We start from the raw sequence: 17609 nt of genomic DNA, 5'->3' as shown, positions 1-17609 counted from the left end.
AAAGAGGCGCCCGCGATCTCTTTCCGCACCGTACTTCCCCCGTTTCCGTTTATTTCTGCTTTCATACACTCCCCGTCCAAACTTGAATGGGGGTTCGCGTTGAGAGTCGGGAAATGATTCCTGTCGCCGACTATATGTAATAGCCACTTCTCGGGATATGACCGCGATCATAAGTTTATTAATACTTCAGTTATATAAAGCAGTTTTTTCGAAATTCGTGTATAACATAATGATATTCTGAATTTATGCGGTTCTTTCTAAGAAAATCTTCAATATTTACTTAAAAATTTTATCTGTTATTTTACTATAGAATTTTTAATCTTAATTAAATATTATGATGAAACGTTTGTAGACAAACAGTTAAATGGTTCGATTGACAATTAGATCGTAGACATAATTTACTTCAATTTATTATTAGTGAGATAATGAAAAGCATGTGAATGGATGAATTTTCAAAAATGCAAGTTATCTCGTGAGGAAATGACACATTATACTGGCATACGCTACGCCTATTTCTTGAACAAACGACTATCAGCAGCCACGAGAATTCTCAAGATACGTGACTCGAGTACAAACAGAAGAAGATGGTACCAGCGCGACAATGCGGTGTTCTTGCACGAACGACGTATTACCTCATCGGGCATTAATCGGTTCGCGATAGCGCGGCAGTGTCGGTAATATATAAGCACGATATTATAAAGGCGACGGGTCGGCCGATCTTCGAAACGTCGTTGCGCTCCTTGTCGCGGCCTTAATTAAATTCCGGCAAAGAATCGGAAGTAGGGAAAAGTTCGGCCTTCCTTCCCGGTGACGGGGAGCACGACTTGGGCCACACGGGGTTTTAATAACCGTCCCGGATCCTGAGCAAGAAGAAGCTGGCAAATGGCCGTGCGGCGTAGGTGGCGGCTCTGGAAGCGGCAGGGCCAGAGAGAGCGGAGGAGAAGGGTATATAGGTACCAACCCGACCGGAGTCAAGCATCGATCCCCCTATTCCTGTCCCATTCCTGCTCTCTCTTTCTCTTCCACCATTTCCTCACGCAACCACCGACATATCCCCATCTCGCCACCTCTTCGTCTATCCGTTTCTCCGTCCTTCCCGCTTTTACTCGTATGCCACCGCGTTTCGACGTTTTCTCTCGAAAAGCTCACACGTGCCTTATGTCTCCCTTACCATCGCGGAGGCTCTTTCCGCGTGCTTTTTGCCTCTGTCGGCTCTCACGGTAATTCTTTTTCCCTCTTTTCTGCCCGCCTATCTATCTATCTACTCGTATCTCCTCCTCTTCTTCGTCCTTCTCCATCCTGCCTATTCGTCTGCCGATCTATCTCTGATTTTTCTCTCGCGGTTCACTTTCGTCCTTTTTTCTCCCATCGTCCTCTGACTTCCTGTGCAAACGTCCCCAAGTCGATCTATGACATTACTGCTTGCTCCCGCGCTACTTCCTATCCGACTGATTCCACCAAAGCCGGCGCCTTCAGCTTCTACCTCGTCTTTTATTTCCCACTACCTTTACCGCGCGATATCCCCGCCAGTCCCACACCGACACCACTAACTCCTCCGCAATCTTCACGGCAGAAGGTACGATATCTTGCGTAACCACGGTGGCTTATCGCAAAGGGAGAATTTTTTCCCGCCGACCTTGGATCTTGAAAACTTTTTAATCGGATAGGGCCTGATTGTGTAAACAGAATGTAAGAATGTTTTCTTACAGCTTTCTTACAGATAATTGAAACTTTTTATTTCAGATGTATTAAAGAGTGTAAAATGCAGAATAATGAAACATATAATCGCAAGTCATATAGAAACTTATCATAGATACTAATGACAGATAAAAGTTTTGTCCATAATTATTTTAAAATAATATAGAAAGCTTTGTTCTATATGTATATACTGTAGAATGACGCGACTGTTATGGTTGCGTTCCGATATTCACTGCAAGTACTGAAAATCTATAGTTTACATTACGTACACTATAAATTTTCAGTAGGCAGTGAATATCAGAACGCAGCCGTATATATGAAACATATTTTTATATTATTTATAAGTAATTTTATTTCTGCTCTCTTTTAAATAAAATAACTTTTAAAAATAATATATGTATTATTTCCTTTCCATCATACCATTACGTAAAATTAGATGCGCTGCAGACGCAGGAGCATTTTACGTGCTTGCTACGAACGATTGGTCAGACATCTCCGAAACGTACGTATATATTTTAGTATCATGGAGAGAGAGAAGAGCTGTTCGAGTTACATTCGGCGGTCGAGCCACTGACATTTTCCACTGCGAGCTATCATAGATAACGTATATGCGGTATTTGTATGCGAGGAGAAGACACGGATGCAGACCTGTATCTAACAGTAACGTTATTCCTATATGCTACGGAAGATACATACCACATCGCAGGCAAACATGCGCGTGCATACACAATCGAAAAATACACGAGCGAGATGCGTGAGCGACTCTTGCGGCAATAACTGCGTGCAGGAGTTTCGAAACGCAATCAATTGGATGAAAAATCGATCGGGTAGCTAGCTATTAAATTTAATACGCTTTCATCCTCCTGGGCGTACTTCGATATTCAACTTCCCTCTCCCTTTCTCTCCCTCTCTCTCTCTCTCTCTCTCTCTCTCTCTCTCTCTCTCTCTCTCTCTCTCTCTCTCTCTCTCTCTCTCTCTCTCTCTGTCTCTCTCTCTCTCTATTTATAACGACAAATAATATTTCTAAAAGGTATCTTTAGATAACTGTAATAAAAATCATTCAAGAGTTCAAGACGAACATATAATATATATTTGAGAACTAAAGAAAAAATTATATACTTAATAGAAGTAATTGCTTTAATGTAATGATCGAGGTACGAAGGAAGTAACTTTATACCTTTGCAGCGTAAATGTACATGCAAAGTACACGTAATACCGCGAGCGCGTTGTATGGACACAATGGTAAGTACGCTTTTCGTAACAATAAGCCCCTATTGGCTGGAAACCCTTACGACGTCTCCTATGAAGACATATCAGCTCCGCGAGGGAAAGCGGCTCGGTAATATCGGATTACTCGCGGTCGTCTCTGATGCTTCCACGCTTCTGCTATTGCCGCAACGATAGTAATGGCGGGTGCAGTCTATAGCATGACACCGTAGGGCGCGTACGTGGCAGCGTGGAGTAACGTTATTCCCCGACACGAATAGATATGCATTCCATCGACACTGATGTTCAACAACCAGACCGACATACATATAATTGTACCACAAGCGCACAAGGCATCCAAATGCATCATATGGGCATTTCGTAGGATTGTTATAAACATCCTATTAAAACGAACATCGAATGCGCTGCCGCCGTAGCATGATAAATTATTTATTAAACAGAATTTTGCAAAGCGTCGCGAATTGTTACGAAAATATGTAGGTACGTATTGTTGCATTTTTCAACGTTCGTAAACGAAGTTTTGCAAAGAATATAGTTTTACAACGTCTCCTCTGATAGTAGATGTAGTCAGGTAAAGAGGATTGCAGAATAAATTGGATTGAAGTTAAAAACTTGCGATCCAAGTAAATTATAGCCATGGGGCGTAAGAGTAATTGTTTCGTGGCGTCCAAGAGAATTAGTAGACCAAATCGAAGCGAGCGGAAGTAAATCAGTGTTCCTCACTTAAAATCCTATTTACTCGCCATTACAATACGATTTATCAGGTCCTAATAAACCGCATAACGCTTGTATTGTGCTCCGAAGAAGTAGTCAGAATTAGTAGAGATGTCACGAAAGTACTACGCCGAGTTACGTTCTCACAGATTATCCCGGCGACTTTTATTTTCATTCCGCAACAAAGCCACGTAATTCTCTTTTCCCAGCGGGACGCGTGGTAACAAATATGCATATTCATATTTGAAACAACACATACGTTTTTTTTTCCACGTATAACTTCTGCTCTCTTATTAGCTAACCGGATGGTCTGAAAGTATAACTGCAAATTAACCGTAAGAACGACCGCTCGCTCGATCATTGGTAGCGGCATCTCTCGAAATATATGTCGGTAAAGCAAATCAACAGAAACACGATTGCGCCGTGGAAATGAAACCGCGGAATCTTCAGCTGCGGCGAAATTTCGGAAATTCGCGGGCTCGAATTTCTATATTAATAGCTTTAGCACACAGAACGCGGACGCCCTGTGCACCAACAAGCGCGAATGCCGATGGTGTGCTGGAGAGCACGATTCACAGAGAGGAGGGCATACCGTGCAGAGGCGCGGGCGGCGCGTCGTGTTCGACCTCGGCGGAATACGCGTCGATGACCGTATACGAGAGCCAGCGGTTTTGTCATTCTAATAGGGAGGGCAATGCATCAATTATAGAAACACAGAGCAGCTCGGCTTGGCATTACACGGCCGCCCGAATAACGGCGGCCCGATTGCGCGCGATTATGCGAACAATAAATTGGCAGTCGGATGCACCACGCACGAGACATTCCAACGTTTCAACGTGCCCGGCGTCGAACGCCTCTCCTTTGTGCCGATCGCAATAAGGATAATAGGGAAATTCTTGCACAGCGAACGTCGACGCTTATTCATTCCTCGTAATTCTGTTTAATTTTCATACGCAGTAAGAATATCAACGTGCAACTAAATCATTTCACGTCTTAAGACATTTACAATTTTAATATCTCGATTTATTAACAAAGTTTCAAAAGTCCATTACGGCATTAAGCAGACCTTTATGTTGCGTTAGTTCCTAGCGAAATATGTATATATAAGTCTTGATTACGCAATTAAATAACTTTTTTCCTAACGTGTATCGAGATGTAAGAAAATTAGCCGCATAGTTTTGAGAACTCATTTCGGCCGTTTGATCATTAAATCGCTCGCCATTCTCAAACGGCGGTAACGGATACTTTAACGGTGCAGCGGCAAGAATTTCCTCTCTCTCCGACTCTCGTTTTAACTCCGCGCGCAATACCTCGGACGCACGAAAATTCGATTTCGCCTTCCCTATCTGCCGGCCTCTGGCAACGAGAGGCAAATTCTTCGACAGTGTGCAAGGCGAGGCACGATGGAAAGGCTACGGGCACACGGTTCTGTCTCCCTTGTCTGGCAGCACCGTGCTATTAATCGCATTAGGCGACCGACGGGTCTGCTTGAGTGGTAGATGCCCTTGCCTTCCTTCACAAAGGCATCTCACGTCAGTATCTTCAACCGTGATGTACCATGATACGGCCAGCGGATGCGCATTCTGGGTATATATCAATCACATACCAAGAACGTTTAGAGTTCCGTTGCTGTCACCCGATTAAATCTTTTAATAATATCTAACGCGCCCAAAAAGAGAAAGAAGAGAGAGAAAGAGAGCAAGAGAGAAATGTGTGTGTTGGTCGCTCATTAGAAAAATATTCTTTCCCCTTATCTCATTTAAAAAACTATAAGAGTTTGCCGGAAATTTATTAATTTAATAATCTATCCTATAATAATCTAGTCTATCTAATATCAGTCTTAAAAATCAGTAAGAACCATGATTCACAATATTTTCAATTAAAAAAACAATATCAATTATATAGGGGTAAACAGTACAGTTGTTAGCCACTCTACAATGATTGGTCACAACCTAAAAAATTAAAGATTATAAAGAAATACTATTAAAATGTTTTTAATTATAAATACAAAAATATTTAATACACTTTTAAAAGAAACACTTTTAAACATTTTAATAGTATTTCTATATAATCTTTAATTTTTTAGGTTGTGGCCAACCACTGTACTGTTTACCCCTATATTTTTTGCAAACCATTCCAAAATTATATATTATGATGTGGAACACATTATGCAAAGTGAAATGCAAAGAAAAAGATTTTGATATGGAGAATATTGTGCAAGTGAGTCAACTTCTTTTGAATAGAGAGTTTTATCGTTTTCTTGTCTTCAAAGACTGTCTTCAAAGGCTTGAAGATACGCGAAAAAGTGAGATCAACTTTGTAAATCTTCTGAGGACTTCTGACAGTAAAAGCATTAATGATTATAATTGGCAGAAGAAAAAAAATGTTTCCAACTGTGATTAAAGAAGTCCCTAATTAAGTTCTTGCACGAGTGCTGTTGCAATGCCTGCTAATGTGGAACACCACACCTCTTCTTTGAAGATTCTAAAATATACCGTGAAAAATGTGCTTTCAAAATATTCACCTATATACGAAGACGTCAATTAAGCCACATATATATAAATGAATATCAACAAATACGTTTTTCTATTAACCATCTCTAATATTAACCATAGCTCCAATCGATCTAATATATAATATTGTAAGATATCTCTAAAATTGTTTTTTACTATATTATATATAATCTTCTTATCACGTCGTATTTACGCGAAAATTATGAGAACTATGTTGATTTCACCTTTATTCATCTAAATAACGAAAAATGTCATTTGTGGAAGCACAATTGCGTGATACTATTTTAGTACTGTACTTTATGACGCAACTAAAAGCGAAAAATAAAATCTAAAACTCGCTTTTACTCGAATGTACGCTCGCATGCGCATTAATTTTACAGCTTTAATGAAAAAACGTGAGCGCGCGCGGCGCGTGTACATCGCGTTAATATTAACTGGAGCGTTGATATCCGATGCGTCGTAAATCGGGGTCAACCGTCTCTCTACCTTCCTCCGATGTTTTCACTATCCCTTTCGCATAATTCCACCAAAAGTATATGGTGCGCAGTGTCTTTGAAGTGACGACAGAGCAACGATGAGGAGAAGCGCGACCCGCGCGTGCGGCATAATTTGAGCGAGGCAACGAACCCTCTCCGCACACCCACATCAACACCCCGTGTCGACGTCTCTCGTGCTACAACCTTCCTCGTCTTTTCGTACTCGTAGTCGTCGTACTTACCCGCCGTACCGGTTTCTCCTCGTTCGCATAACTGCGGAAGAGAGACGCCGTCATTTCTATAGACATTCATTATTCACTACTCGCTCAACGTGCTTCTCTCGCTACCCTTTCTCTCTTTCTCTCTCTCTCTCTCTCTCTCTTCTCATCGTTCTCTTTATTTCACTTTCTCTCTCTCTCTCTTTCTCTCTCTCTCTCTTCCCTTCTCCGATACCCGACCCGATATGTACCTATTTTTCTTTCAGTTCCACTAGTTTCTCTATTTCCCACCATCGAGGGTGCCCGCCCGCGTCCGTTAAAATCGGCAACGGCGATAATCCGGCGAGCTTTTAAACGAGCATCGTTCGCCGTTCTACAAGCGATGGACTTTGTTGAAGGATTTCTGATCGACGAAAGAGAGCCACGGAGAAGAAAGGAGGAGAACAAGAGCCTGGCGAAAGGCGGAATATTTCATGAGAACGGAAGAACGACGGTAAACGTTCGCGCGCGGTAATCCATCGGGGCAGTAATGTTTTGCACAATTCATACGGACCACGCTAAACGCTTTTTGATGACTCAATTTAATTACAATAAGTACGCTTCGATTTTTGGGCATGTGCGGGCAGGTGCGCATTCGTAGAATCGATTAAATTTCACTGCTCCATTCGTTACGATGTTATTTCTATAATCTATAGCATTATTTTCACGTAGTTGCTTTACTTAAAAATGTAACGCTATGATGTACTCGGCTAATATTTAATAGCGTCATTCATTATAGATTTTATGATATCGTGGCCTCTGTGTTTTTCGCGATTTAATTATTTGCGTATGATAAATAGTTAACTGCATCGTAGTTAATTGGTTTGGCGTTATGATATAGGAGATGCTTATAAATAAGTCGTGTAAATTCTCATTCAGATGCAATTACAGGGCTGAATAACACATGATGGCTTCGCAATCCAAACTGATCGGTAAACATCGACGGAATTAATTTTCGACTACGGAAGATAATATACGGTTATGGAAGGTAAGCTGTTACAGAGATCTAGAGCGGGCATATCGAATTAAAAATATCGAGTATTTATACGTAGCGCTGAAGCGCTTCAAATACAGGCGCGCTGGCACAATCAATTGATTAACCGCTATTACTATATTATACATACGCGTACTGCAATCTCGACGTGTCGATATATTCCGCTCCAACGTAGCGACCACGTTGAGTACACATCAAATATCGTAATATCATATCCGTCGAAAACAGATGGTCGCGAAAAATACTGTTTGTACTTATAATATTGGTAATGATGCGAACTTTGACAATATTTACGCGCGTCGTGCATTGAAATATAAATAAACGTATCGCAAAAGTACGTAAAAAGTTAAACATTCAACGAAGTTACTAACAATTTAAAAAAATATTTTGTAAGCTTTCAATATTTATCAGAATGGACCTGTGTCCGGTAGTATTTATGCCGTCTGTATATTTTTCGAATATCGTTTTGGCTGCTTGTAAAAACGCTTCACGTTTTTTCCATAAAATTCGATCGCGGCCCGAGGAAAAAATTTCTGTGCGTGGATTCGAGATCGTTACGGTATGTCAAAGTTCGATTCTCTCAATGAGAAAGTTTCACGATCGCTCGCCTCGTCTTTTCTTTGCGCTTTTTAGCTTGTTATTTTCCTGTATCTTCCTATTTTCAAATCGTAAAACGAGATTGATACGAGAAGCCGTACTAGTTGAAGTTAAATTATTCATGTATTATAAGAAACTCGTCTCACAAAACACGAGATTTTCGAAAACAACATCAGCAATTTACTTATAGTTTCCTTTTTAAGGTGGAAAAGAATTTATAATTCCCGACTTAATTCCGTACATATTTTTCTCTGATAATATCACAAGTATATCAACAATATATGTATATGTATGTATATGCACGTGTAAAGTAAAATTTTCTGTATATAAATCGATATATATGTATATCGATATGTATTGATAGATAGATAGTTAGATAGGTAGATGATAGATAGATAGACATGTAGATAGATAAATAGATAGATAGATAGGTAAATAGATAGATAGAATAATCTAACTTTAAGTTATTAAAAAAAAGAGATTTTTACAAACAGAACTTTATAAATGTGTAGTTGAAATTAATAATTTGTTCACTAATACGCCAAAAGCACATATTGTAAATAAACATTGATGTAATTATTAATTTAGTTTTGGTTATTAAGAGTGGATTAGATCTATACTATTCTCAAAATTTTTTCACAATAATAAAATATAGAAATGAAAAAAAATATAAAATTTGAATATTTTTTTGTATAATAATTAGCATTTAAAAAATGTTATTTGTTATTGCCTTTATGACAAAGCAACAACAATAATAAAGTTTCAAATATTGAAAAAAAAAATAAGTTTAGCAATATTTCGTTTTACAGAACGCACTCATGCTATAACGATATCGTTACGGAAGCAACGTAAACAACATGTGAAATAGGAAACGTTCTTTTGACTACTACATCATACGATATCGATAGAATTTTGTTCCCAGTTTTATTATTCTGCTCGTTTTATTAATGTTTCTCATGTACCGGCATCATCCATTGCGCGTAGAAAAATATTATTTCAAACATTAAAATAATTGCACATTATATAGAGCGCGAATTCGAGCGGCGTAATTAAGTGCGCTCCGGCGATCGAAATATAATGGCGCTGCGAGGGTTGCGATCGTGTACTGTCATGCATTACGAAACTATTTATTTTGCCCCGCAATTTTTCTATCGGATGCAATCGACGTGATGTTGCCCCGGAGGAGGAGCCGATATTATTACTGGAACATGCTGCACCAGTATTTAGAATACATAAGCGAACGGTAATGTTTGCACACGGTGGCTATGTATACCCCGAGTTCAGTAACCCTTCTGCCGACGGCAGACGTGCTCGACGAGGTTGAGCCCGGCGAGCACTCGACTCGGCGCGTCTCTCGCGAAACGGTCTATATAGCTGTAAAGTTCGGTACCACTCTCGGGACTCCCGGCGCGGCGCGGCGCGGCGCGGCGCCGCGGCCGTGTATACAACGATAACGATGTACAACACACAAACAAACGCTCACCAATGGTAATCTTCTCGGGAAACGCCGCGGGCACCAGTACCAGAAGGACAGTTAAGGCCATGGTCATCATCGTGGCAGTAGATGTTAGTCTGCTGATTCTACCGGCACCAGTGTTTCTCGCGTTTATCTCGACTCTTTCCGTACCTTTCCCGGGTACGGTCGACGCGGCGGTAATGAGAGAAACCGCGGTGGCGCGACGCGGACGCCGCCGTCGCGACGAGGGTGGTCCACCCGTCTCGTGAACAACCGGGAGCATCTTCCGTGCTCCGTGGTCTGACACAAACTACTGTACTCCACTCGGCGTGAACTCGATCTCTCTCCTGAACCGCCCCAGCATCCCTCTCGTCCTCTCTCACCCCCCTAACTCCACCCCCACCCCTCTCTGCTCTCGCGCATCTCTCTCTCTCTCTCTCTCTCTCTCTCGCTCTCTGGTTCGTGGACCCCTTAACCAGCAGCCACCCTCCCCGTCGGCCGTCAGCTCGTGTTTCTCGCCCTTTTCCGACGCGCGCTGCAGCGCTCTCTCGCTCTCGATCCACCCTCGGACCCGTACCCTTCCTCGCGACTTCCGCCACCACCGACGCAAGCATCCTCCATCCTCCCTCTGGCGGAGATCTCCCGATCTCCCTCCCTCTCTTATCGTTCTGTGTTCCATCCTCTCTCCCTCTGTCGCGCCCTCGTGGGCTCGTGCTTCACTACGGTAGTTCGGGGTGGAAGCGTACGTTTAACGCGCATGTTACGATAGTCGCGGCGCGCGTGTTCGTCTCGGAAATATTCCACGCACCTGCTGACTGGTGCCACGCCGCTACTGATACCGCCACCGATATCCTACCGATACCCTACGCATCGCGCCGGGATAACTGTCTGTACTGTCTGTAGACCGGAATTAAAGCGCGGGTATATTTTTGCAAGTTCATTAGCGACCGACTCGACACGATTCGACATGGCCGCGCAGCATCACGATGATTCATATACGCGCATGAACAAAATTGATTTTACCGAAATACACAATCAGTGTAAATGAAATAAGTTTATATGTATAATATATTATATTATAACACAATGAAAAATCTCGGCAGAGATGGGAGAAGTCACGGCAAATTATTAAACGCAAATGTATTGAAATTTAAATTTAATTTAAAAATGCGAATCAAATTTCGGAACAATCTTTCTTCTGTTTAAATCACATTAACTATTTTTTACGAAGTTTACTCTATATTCAAAATATTTTTCATCATTTTTACTAATGTATCTCATATCTCTTTCATAATTGTAAGATAATAAATCCAGAAAATAAGAAATATGAGGAAAAGATTTTTAATTCTTTGTTTTCTTTCCGACATCTTTTACTTGTGCAAATATATGTATATTTAATATAATTTTCAGATCTATTATCTTATAAATTAATTATAAGTTAAAATAATTGATGATTTGACTTACGGATACGATGCGCAGCAGCGGAGTTGAAACACAAATGTTGATCTGAAAAATACAAAAGTATTTAAATTATATTAGTGCCGAAATAATTAATATATCAAAATTAATTACTGTATGAATTGAATCTTTCATTCATTTCTTTAGATAAAAATATTTAATAAAATAACTATATAATTTTTTAAAAGAACTATTTTTGTATGAACAAACTTTTCTAAAATTTAATAAACAATAGTCAAATTTTTGTATCAAAAATGCAAATTGTCATACAAAATATTAACCATGAACACGAATGAACAATTCACTTCAATAAATGCGAGTGATGCCGCCGCACTAGCAGTGTGCTATTCGAATTAATTGATATGAGTTGTTTTTTCGTATTTGTTCGCGCTTGCTCGCTAAATCCGGAACTGATTTAAGATGCACGCACAAATACAAATGTGTATAACGCAGTGAATAATACAGAGTGGCGTACATAAAACTGGCGCCAAACAGTTTTTTGTAAACTATATTTTACGTTTGGGGCCGGTTTATGTGCGCCACTCTGTATTATGAATGTATTGGCGTTCAGAATACATCATACGACCATCGCGGGAACTGGTTAATTACGCAAGTAACAAGTGTAGTGAATTATTAAATTGCTCACCCACGCTTTCTCCGCCGATGCCCGATGCCGCCCAGGCCTGCTCCTCCTCCTCCTCCTGCTCCTCATTCTTCGCCTCTCTGGTCCTTCGGTTGCTTCCTTGTAACACTCGCGTAATACTCACTCGCGAGACGCGAATTATAAGTACGCGTTAATTGTTAAATTACGACGATCGCGCGCGCGACGCTTTACACCGCACTCCCGCGAGATTAACTGAAACTCGCGAAAATATGCAGGTTATGTTCTCGCGCGATAATCTCGTCAAAAAGCGACACTCGCGCGAAACTTTATACGGCACTCCCGACGTTAATCACACATTTTTCGCACACGACGCGCACTGTATTCTTACGTGTCGACGGAAGAATAACGTGAAGAAAATACGACCGGACGACGGTACGATACGTTCGCTATCCGCGACGTCGCGCAAAGTAAAGTGGATGGGCGAGCTCACAATGGCGGAACGAATTCGTAAAACGCGCGGTCAACTTCACGCGGTAACCGCGCACTGCACCCAAATGTCCCTTGCTGCACCTCCCGCACTTTAAATAATAATATACTTCCGCGTTTTACGGTGATTATACTATCTCATTACAGCATAAGTAAATGAGCGTGAAACTCAAAGCTAAAGGCAAATATCTGCGGAATACAATAATTGAAAAAACGATTACTGTACCGACTGTTAATGCGCCGCGCGTAGATTTGAATCGAACATATGTCTCGAAATATACAATTTAATGCTCTGATATACGTATAAACTTCTGTTAAGCGGTTGATAAATATTGAAATACGGCATTAACTATGTTTGTATTTGCTGATTAAACGCATCGCGGACGCCGCCTGGTTTAAAGTCAATCCTTTTCGTTGTCGCGATGTTTTGTTAATAACCCAAAACCTTGGTGATCACGTCGACAGCTTTTCATTCCGATACCGCGAAGTGTCACGCTAGTCAATTAAATGATTAATTAAGACTCATCGAATAGTCCATATCCATAAATATATAACCAGAATTCAATATTGTATATGTGCGATACATTTCGAGATAAATGCGAGATATATGTAATATTCGTAATAAATCGATATATTACAGCATTCGATTACGTAATTATTTACAGCGAATTATTATATCATATCCGCGTTATCCGTTCTTTAATCATCTAGATTCTAGAGATCGCGTCTGTTCATAGTGCTTGTCGCGTTTCGAGAAATAATAAGATGTCACGCGAAATTAATTACGCGGAGTGATGAAAGTTAATCGTTCGTAAGAAACAATCGCGTTTCGGGATGGAATAACGAGACGATATACGGAGCGGCTTGCGACACTACCCGTTTGTTCGAAACCCGTCGTGCGAATGATAATACAATGACTCGGCCGCGCCAACTTTGTGTATGTATGTACACGTGTGTGGCACGTTGGACTTATGCAGCAAAATAACGCCTACTGAGCGTTAGTCAATTCGTCGTCGAAAATTCGTTACGAAATATTTAAAATTTATAAAATAAATGTACGCCAAATGTGCTGTTCCTTATATTGCAAATCGATTCGATAAACAGGCTATTATCGCGCTTTATTTTCCACCTCGTTCTGCATCGTAGAGATAATGTGTTATGTTACGAATATTAAATTAATTCTAGATATTTATTTGTTAAATCACATCGCATTTTAAGAATGGTTTTAGCTGAGTTTCTCAGTTGAAAGACGATTAATGATTTAAAACTTTCAAGATTGCATCGGCAACTTTTCCCGATACCGCCAAGTATCACGCGAGTCAATTTAATGATTAATTATGATCCATCGAATAGCCCATAAATACTCAATAAGAATTCAATATTACATGTGCAATACATTTCGAAATAAATGCGAAATACACGTAATATTAATAATCAAACGATATTTCTCAGCGTTCGATTATATAATCATTCTATACGGCGTATTGTACAGGGTGTGGCAAAAGTAAGTACTCAGTTTAAACTGCCTATAACTATATATGTAAATAAAAAAATAACCAGGTTTTTTTATGTTTTATTTTTATTCGGACTTTGAACTTTTGTTACAATATTTAGTTAAATAGGATATCAGACGACTCCCTACAGCGTTCACGCGAAATTAAACGCTCTTTTCATGGCATTTTTCATGACAGTGGTCAAAACTTCTGGACTTGTCACCTGTTCTCTATATTTCACGACGAATATTCCTTTTCAACTTCTCCATTGTCCGTGGCTTGTTCGCATAGACCCTGTCCTTCAAGTTCTCCCACAAGAAAAAATCAGAAACAGTTAAATCAAGAGATCGCAGCGACCAAATCGCCGAAACGAGAAATTAAACGTTTGGGAAATAGTGTCTCTCAATAATCTCATTGTTTCGCCTGCTGTGTGACATGTGATATTATCTTGTTGGAAGTACATATTCTTTCCAAATTCAGCCAATTTAGACACAAAAAAGTCAATCATCCTTTGATAGCGCTCGCCTCCGATAGTCGAACGATTCTGATGTCTCTTGCGATATTCAAGCTGAGTTATAGCACAACCGACGAATTCTTTTGAATAAAACTTGACAATTTCGGCACGTTCGTGCGATGTGTAACGATTTATTATTAAATTTTGCACCGCGCGCACAGTATTCAAAGAAATACTGATTGAACTTACACCGAACAGACATGACGGCCCGATTTGCCACGGTCCTTACTTTCACTCCGTTGCCGAAATATTGTAACAAAAGTTAAAAGTCCAAATAAAAATTAAAAAACCTGATTATTTTTTTATTTACAATGTAATTATAGGCAGTTTAAATTAGATACTTACTTTTGCCTTAATTTGTATATTATATCCAATATCTAATCATTTATATAATAGAGAATAATCTTGCTCGTTCCTCGTAAAGAATCGAATCTTTTACAAGTAGTACTCGAATTCTAAGTTGTTAGTTTAAAAATGTATAAATGTGTAAAAATTTCAAGTACCTTTATTTCTATATTTTAAATCGTATGTTTATTATATTTAATTTTAACGATTGATAATCTAATATTTGAAATTATCAAAAATTAATATATTAAAATAATTGTCTTTTTATGCAAACGTTTTGATTCAAAAGAATGTAAAATTTGAAAGTAAAGTACTTATAAAAGATTCAAACATATTTGATCAGGGATTCGAGTCCACTTGAAAATAATACTCTTGTTTTTCGAGATACTCGATAGATAATGCGAACTATTCGTCCTGATTCGAGTTTATTTAAAAATACTGCTTTTATTTCTCGAATCATAGAGAGTTTGAAACTACACCAAGAGATTCGAACTTATACTTGTAAAATATACTTAATCTCATCGTCAATGATAACACAACGACTCGGGAGAGCCGTTAATGTCTTAGAATCTTAAGACATTACTTAAGATGGTCTTGAAATAAGAACAGACTATGAATATTAGCCTCAGATGTCCGCAGCACGTTAGATCTACGTCGCAAAACACGATATGCATTTTATGTCAGTTAGCTCGACATTGTTATGAAATATTCGAAATATCACAAAATAAACGAATATACTGCTCGTTATATTTTTAGTTCGTTCCATTATCGACATTTTGTCAATTCCTAAAAACTATGAAGATTACGTCGACAACTTTTCTTCGATACCACGGAATACTTAATAAATACGAGTCAATTTAATGTCGAATTATAAGACCCACTGAATCGTCCTCAAATATACAATTAAACTCCAATATTGCAATACACTTTGAATTCATAAATGTAAAATGTACGTATTGATAATAATCAATGTATCAGCTTTCTCTATTATATAAGTTATTCGAGTTAATGATTCATCTTACTTCGCGCTCTTAATTTGGGCGGTACGTCTGCCTCGACAAAACATGTAATGCGAAAGATATTCAATACAAACGTTATTAAGATAATTATCGCGAGTTTTAATGAAAGAACGACCTCTAACTCCGATTAAATGCTGCTGCTGCTGCTACTTCGATACAAATTATTAATCATGGAAATTAATTATGCAAGTCGATAGTAGCTAATCGTTCATAAAAAACGATCACGATCACATTTCAGGAAGGAATAACGGAACAACAGAACGGCCCGCGTCATTATTTATTCGTTGGAGCATTATATTGCGAATGATATTTATACGCATTAAATTCATGTATGCCGAATATGCTAGTTATATAAACTAGTTAACAATTCTTAAAAAGATTGAAAGTTATTACATTAATTTCTATTATCAAAACATGCGGAACATACGTATATAAAACAAAGATATATAAAAAATTAATTTATCGTATATTTTATTTACGCGAATAAATGTGCTTTATATGAATTACATGTTAGATTTCCCGAATGTGATACAAATTCTCTGAATTTAAAATTGTTTCTCGACACAATCGGATTTTATATAAAATTTTAAATATTTTCATAGATATAGAATTTTAAAAAATCGACTTTTTTGAATCTTGCCTTACCGAAATAATTCCAAAATCGTGTTTACGTTTATTTCAAGTCATGCGATTTTATTCTATCCATTTTAGAAAAATAGATTTCCCTAGATATATTACATGGAAAATTACTTTAACAACTACCTACTTCGGATAATAAATAATTTTTGGATATACACTCTAAATTTTAATACGTGCTGTTCATGCACGTGTTTCTCACTCGCGCGTATATTAAGTACACACGTACTTTTACGAAACGTAAAATATGTATCTCTTAAAAGTTTTACAGCTTTTATATGATGTACAATGTAACAAAAGAACGGCTCAATGTCGCCTTTGTCCTGATGGAAAGAGTATCCGATATTACATGCACGCGTGACATACATACACATACACGCACACACACAAATATGTAGGTACACATGTATGTACACACACGCACACACATTCTCTTTGCCAAGAAATTCATAAGAATAAGGTATAACTTAGCAGAAAGAGCTCGCAGCGTCGCAAACAGTCTCGTCTAATATATGCGCGACGCGTCTTCGCTCGTTGCTCGGATAACTTTCTTCGTCGAGGTTTTAAGCGGTCGGACGGTCAACTTTATACGTCCGCGCTGGCGAATTATGGAAATCCTTCCTGAAAAAGTTCAAAGTGCGGCGAGACCACGCTAACGTGTCAAAAGGTGCAAGTCGTTGTTAAAGTTCGTCAAAACTTTTCAGAAAAAGCATTAATGTTTGTCCTGACGCTATCACGTTATCATTTTAGCACGCGATTACATATTTGCGATTTAATAGCCGGATCAGCGCCGGAACTACTTAATATAAATAACGTAATTAATCCGCTTGATAACGAAGAGCCATAAATCAATAATTTACTCTAGAGACTCTAACAATAAGAATTCATTTTTTTTCTATTAAACATCATATGCATTTCAAAAATTATTTAAAAAAAGTTTATTAAAAAATGTATTATTTACACAATGAGTATTTTTATTTAAAAAATTTTTTAACAGCCAAATCCTCCTCTTTCTCTTTCGTTTTATTACAAGAGTAGTTAATTAATTATTGTTGAATAATGTTGCGTAGGCATGGAACAACGTGTTACATTTGTAAGATTATGGGAGTCCATGTATTCCTT

This window comes from Temnothorax nylanderi, unplaced genomic scaffold (assembly GCF_030848795.1).
Source record: "Temnothorax nylanderi isolate EJ_2023f unplaced genomic scaffold, tnyl_v1.0 TNYL_tig0210_pilon, whole genome shotgun sequence".
In the NCBI taxonomy this organism is placed as follows: Eukaryota; Metazoa; Arthropoda; class Insecta; order Hymenoptera; family Formicidae; genus Temnothorax; species Temnothorax nylanderi.
This window is presented reverse-complemented; position numbering follows the sequence as displayed.